The sequence below is a fragment of the Callorhinus ursinus genome, unplaced genomic scaffold (genome assembly GCF_003265705.2).
Source record: "Callorhinus ursinus isolate GAN/ISIS: 27379988/994484 unplaced genomic scaffold, GSC_fseal_2.0 scaffold16, whole genome shotgun sequence".
Lineage (NCBI taxonomy): Eukaryota > Metazoa > Chordata > Mammalia > Carnivora > Otariidae > Callorhinus > Callorhinus ursinus.
In genome coordinates this window covers 29,907,172-29,913,490 of record NW_027397078.1, presented here as the reverse complement: position 1 = coordinate 29,913,490, position 6,319 = coordinate 29,907,172, and positions in this window count along the sequence as shown.

Sequence of the window (6,319 nt, the reverse complement as noted above, 5' to 3'; positions counted from 1 at the left end):
GACCTGATTACTGGACTCAAAAAGGCTAACGTGCAATTTGTGTTCTTTTTATGTAGATTAAATGCATTGACTACAGCTTGTACTGCTTAGATACGCAGCAGGGAGTCAAAAGCTTGGGTATCAGTCAACCACAGCCAGCAGCTAAAGCCTGGGCCAAATCTGTTACTGTGCCTCAAAGGAGACACTTAATCTAATCTAATGGGAGCAAGCCCCCCTGGACAAATAAAAGGGCATTACCAGCAGCAATGGCAGCTGTAATGTTAAAAAAAAAAAAAAGCACCAAATATTTTTTTGTGATAACATAATTAATGACTCCTCCAGCCTCCTTAAAAACCTTGCCTTCCAGCTCACAGTGGCTCATGAGGAGTCTCGGGCGGTCAATAGCAAGAGGGAGCAGCCTGCCTTCTCACCCTCTCAGGAAGCCATGTGTCCCAGGTATACCACAATCTGAAGAACGTGTGGGGTTTTTTTTTCCCTCCCTGGAGCCAAATCTATACCCTCAAGTAGCGGGAAAACATCACTGGGTTTTGATGAATTTGCCTTACTAAAGCAAACAAGAGCGACGCAAGAGGTAGGAAGAAAGAAGGCGGTGAAACTCAGGATCTGGGCTCCTGGGACAGGTACCGTAGCCATCTAAGACAGAATGAAATCGGAGCCGAGGATCACAGAATAGACCAACAGAATGTTGAAAACTGCAGTTCATCTGGAAGGACATGAAATCCAACCTCTCCTAATTCAGGAATTGATTCCACAGTGTTCCTGTTACGGATTTTAGTTCCAGAAAAAGGACACCCCTTCTAGAAGCAATCCCTTCAGAATGTGTTCCCTTCAGTTCCCAAGTCCCTGCACAAATAATCCTTTAGTGAAGTGCTCCCCAGACCTTAAAGTGCATATGAATCCCTTGGGGAACTTGCTGAAATGCAGATTCAGATTTACTATGCCTGACATGGGGCCTGAGATGCTAAACTTCCAGCAAGCTCCCGGGTGATGCCAATGCGGCTGCTCCACGGACTACACTTGGAATAAAGAAGCCTTGGTTATCTGACCATGCCCGAAGTCAAGCTTGAACCTGGTAGCTTGGCTGAGTCTGGTGCTAAGGCCAAGATTTCTAGACTAAGTCTCCCATGGTCCATTCTCCTCCATGATTCTAATCTTATTTCTCCCTGTTCAACCATCTCACACATGGTCTGTGGCCACCACTCCAAAAGGCAAATGCAGGTAGGGCAGTTTTCTGCACAATAGATAGCCCCATTACCGCGGAAGCTTCTCTAAATGACAGACATGGGGGGCGCCCGGGTGGCTCAGTCGGTTGGGCGACTGCCTTCGGCTTGGGTCGTGATCCCAGGGTCCTGGGATGGAGCCCCACAGCAGGCTCCCTGCTCAGTGGGAAGCCTGCTTCTCCCTCTCCCCCTGCTTGAGTTCCCTCTCTCTCTCTCTCTCTCTCACTCGCTGTCAAATACATAAATAAATAAAATCTTTTTTTTAAGATTTATTTATTTGAGAGAGCGAGAATGAGAGAGAGAGAGAGAGAGAGTACATGAGAAGGGGGAGGGTCAGAGGGAGAAGCAGGCTCCTCGCCGAGCAGGGAGCCCGATGCAGGACTCAATCCTGGGACTCCGGGATCATGACCTGAGCCGAAGGCAGTCGCCCAACCGACTGAGCCACCCAGGCGCCCAATAAATAAAATCTTTTAAAAAAAAATAAATGACAGACATGTAACCGTTTTGCCAAATGTATTCATTGTCTATTGCTGTGTAACAAATCATCCTAACACTTGGTGGCTTAAAGCAATAACCACTCATTGTCTTCCAAAACTTCTGTGGGTCAGGAATTTAAGAGCAGCTTTGGTCAGGTGGCTCTGGCTTGGGGTCTCTCATAAGAATACAGTCATGTTGGCTGAGGCGACAGTTACAGCAGGGCTTGACCGGGGCTGGCCAGTCTGCTTCCAAGGCAGCAGATTGGTGCTGACTGTTGGCAGGAGAACTCCGATTCTTTCCATGTGGGTTTCTCCCCATCAGGCTGCTTGAATGTCCTCATGGCATGATGACTACTTTTCCCAAAGCAAGTGATCTAAGACACTAAGACACAAGTCCCAACACCCTTTAGACCTACCCTCAGAAGCCACACAACCGATACTTCTGCCACATTCTCTTGGTCACTCAGACCAGCCACGAATTCACTTGTGAGACGAGACTACATAAAGCTGGGAATACCAAAAGGCAAGGATCACTGGAGGCTGGCTCCACACCAAATACGCCAAGGCTCTCTATTCCCTCTGTAAAACACGCCAACTGAGGTCCATGGCCCAATGAATGCCCAGAGCCACACTCTAATTCCACGCACACTTCTGCTCCCACTGCTTACACTTACTAAGAGCTGATCGTGGTTGCTTCCAAACCTGTATATGACAATTGTTCCAGTTGTTACTTAAATTAAGTAATTTATACAACATGTGAATTATAAAATATGAACGCAAAAAGGAGCTGTTTTATGGGAACAAAATTGAAATTCTGGAAGATGTTAATAGTAGCAGGTAGCTAAAAATGCCGTTGAATCATGAGTCTGCCAAACAACCATAAGAGATTGAAAAATCATCAAAACATTGAGAGGATTGGGCACTAAGCTCACCTCACAGGTGTCTTAAAGTCTTGCCCCACTTCCAAAACTGGAAATCATAGACAGTGTATTTTAGATACAGCTCATGCAAGAAAGCAAGCCTGCAACTCTCATCAGCTGATTTTTATTCAAAGAAAACAACTTGGCTGTACATCAAAAGTTTAGTGAATGAATGTTTATTTACATGTTTTAAGTTAAATAAAAGGTTTACAGTTTGCATGTCCCATTTTTTAAAAAATGATTCCTGGTTTTAATTATTTTTTTTCAATTAACCAACCAAATTCTGGTTCAGATGGATGGGTATGAAAGCATCCATTATAAATGGGAAGCTGCTCCTGGAAATAGCACTTTTGTTTAGAAGGAGGAAGCGGGGCAGCGGGGGGGGGGGTGCGCGGTGGTGCCTGGGTGGCTCAGTCCGTTAAGTGTCTGACTCTTGATTTTGGCTCAGGTCATGATCTCAGGGTCGTGAGATCGAGCCCTCTGTCAGGCTCTGCAGTGGGTGCGGAACCTGCTTAAGATTCTCTCTCTCACGATGGACTCTGAAAAACAAACTGAGGTTTCTAGAGGGGACGGGGTTGGGGGGATGGGTCAGCCTAGTGATGGGTACTAAAGAGGGCACGTTCTGCGTGGAGCACTGGGTGTTATGCACAAACAATGAATCATGGAACACTACATCAAAAACTAATGATGTATGGTGATTAACATAACAATAAAAAATTCTCTCTCTCCTTCTCCCTCTGCCCCTCCCCTCCTCTAAAAAATAAAAAAAAGGAGGAGGAGGAAGGAAGGATAGAGCTAGAGAGAATGAGGGAACTTGACCATCTGGTTCTAGAAAATTCTGAGACTGGAAGATGTGGTACCAGCAAGGAAGAGCCACAGCTGCACTAGTCTACACATGCCTGGGCCTTCATAATATCTCTTGGGGGCTTCTTTTCCCTATCAAGGCAGTGCCTGCCTTTTATTTTAACCTGATTTTACACGCATGCAGCGGTTAGGAAAAGATATAGCTTTCTGGCCACCACAAGTTCATACTTCCCTTTGGAGTTGTCGCTAAGAAATGGTTACCCAGACGGAGAATATGTTCTCCAGCCCCACATCCGGCTGTGGCCCTGAAACCAGCTCTCATCAATGAAATACGACTGGCAGTGATATGTAGCACTTCCAGGCTGGGGTTCTGAAGAAGTATGTGAGCCTCATCTGTGGTGTCTCTCCTTTGTGCTGTTTGCACAGGACTCAGACAGAGACTCTGGGGGCACAGCAGAGCCACAAGGTGGAAGAAGCCTGATTCCTGAAACACTCACTTGCCGTGGTGAGCTCACTCACTTGCTGGCGAGGAACACCTACAAAGGACTCTTACGTTATCAACACGCTTGGATTTGGAGAGTTGTTTGTTATAGCAGCCAGTGTTACGTCACTTTAACTAAGAGAGGGGCTGTTCACCCTGAGGCTTGCCCTTCTTCGTGATTCTGCCCCTCTTCCTCCACCCCCCAAGCCTAGCCTCTTCTTTTCCATTGGGATTATTCTTTGGTATGTACTTGTGGATTCTTCGCTTGAGGTGTCCATACGATTATATGCAGAATACTATATCCATCAGTGCATTTTCCTGGGAAGAGGGTCCACTGATTTTGTGGGCTTCCCAGAGGGGTCTGGGAGCCCCTCAAATTGTTAAGAAGAACTGCTCTAAGAGATTCGCCTTCAATGTCTTATTCCCAATTTAATCCGCGACCTTAATTCACCCTATGATTTGGAGATCTACCTGTGGTTAACCCACAGATGCAAACCGAAGTGAAAGTGAAGAGCTCCAGTCGGATTGTGAATGCAGATGTGCAAGTGCGGCACAGTCGTGAATAGAACCGAGCGGGCGGACAGAGGAAGCTGAACTGAAAGCCCCCTTTGGGATTTATGAAGTGGCTGCCTTTCTTCTGTTGCCCCAAAGCATACCCTGGTGACCTCAAAGAGCTACCGTGTTCCTTCCCAACAGCCTAATTTATAGCCTAGAATTGAGGAGATATGCTTTTGTATATTCTGAGAAGTAATTCTTCCCTAGCTCAACTCTTATTTCCTGAGAAGTTTATACCTGGCAAAACCGCGTTAATGGCAGGGCAGTTAAAAATTTTTTTTTGACCCGCAGGATTCTGCAAAGGGCCTGGAAATATGAGACAGTGGATCAGGTCTGTCCTGAGCATTGAAAATTACTGGGTGAGACTAAGGGTCTCCGGAGAGTTCATTATTCATATGACAGTGTCCAGTCTCGTCTTCAGAGGCCAGGAATGACCTAATTTCCGAACCAGGGTTTGAGAGAGCAGATGAGGGTATATCATCTTCATCCTGAAGGAGCGTGGAGGGCAAGGGAGCTACCACATAACATCCCCTTCCCCTGAGAAGCAAGCATGCAGGTAGCAGGTAAAAATGTTCATCTAAGATAAGGGGATATTAGGTGTTAATCTTTTAGGATCCCTCCACCACGTTTTTAACTAGGGTCTGCTGATACCTTCTCCTCTTGCCCGGTTTTTCAACAAAGCTTCATATCTCTGTTCCTTGGACATTCCAGACCTTGGTCTAAACCTTAGACTGTGGTCTAACCCAGTGGTTCTCCAAGTATGACCCCCTAGACCAGCAGCATCAGCAAATCCTTGGGCCCTACCCCAGGCCTAGTGAACCAGACACTCAAGGTGGGGCCCCACAGTGTGTTTTAACAAGCCCTCCTGGTCTTGTTAAAACCGTGCATCTGTGCATCTCTCTGATGCACATTCAAGTGTGAGAACCACTGGACCAATCTCTACCAGAAGTCTGCCCTTCACTTGCCTAAACTTGACCCATGTGGTCTCTGAGTTGGTCCGTGTTCATCCTCCCCCCAGACTGAAGTGGTGTAAGCAGCTCTGAAGGCACTTCAGTTTTGTTTGTTTGGGTTTTAGTTTGTTCGTGTGTCTGCTGTCACCAACATAAGGCTGTGTTGTTAGCTCCCCTAAGGTTCAGACAGTAGAAAGAAAGTGACCTGTGCTAAAATGGATGCTTTTGTAACCATGGAATGCATTCAGTCCAGTCAGGCATTTCCAGGTCTTCTTTCTCCCCAGCTGCTTCTCAGAGGTCAGTTCCCTCTTAGCTATAACCCGTGGGCAGTCCTGCTGGGTACACATGCACTGCAGAGAGGAGATTTCTCCCTAGGCCCAAGATCTCCCGATCAGCTCCCTTACTTAAATCGCCTCCCTTAGATCGTGTACCTTCAAATACTCATGTTTGCCTTCAGAGTTTACTAGAAGGAAGCCTGCTTCGTAGAGCTCAGGACTTTAAGGCACTCATTTGAGACAGAAGGCCCCAGGCGTCGCACATTCCTGGCCACCCACCCCACCCCACTGGAAGTTTCCACACGTCTCCTCCTTCCCTCATCCCCATGTACTCAGCTCTTCACTCTCTGCCTCTTTTCCTGCCCCTTCTTCTTTTCCTCTGTCTGTGCCCAGCAGCTTCTAAGCCTGTGCTTCTCAACACTTACTTTGAATCATGGGGAAGTCTGGTCTAAAATGTCCATCACTGGGTCCCACTCCAGACCCCCCGAATCTCGGTGTCTCAGGAGCCTAGCCCAGTAACCTGACCTTTGAGCACATGCCACAGGGGGTTCTAGGTCTCACCGATTTACCCAGGACTGGTCCAAGGGCTCTGAGGATCGGCGGCTGTGGCATGTCTTAGGCCTTGGGATAGCATTCTG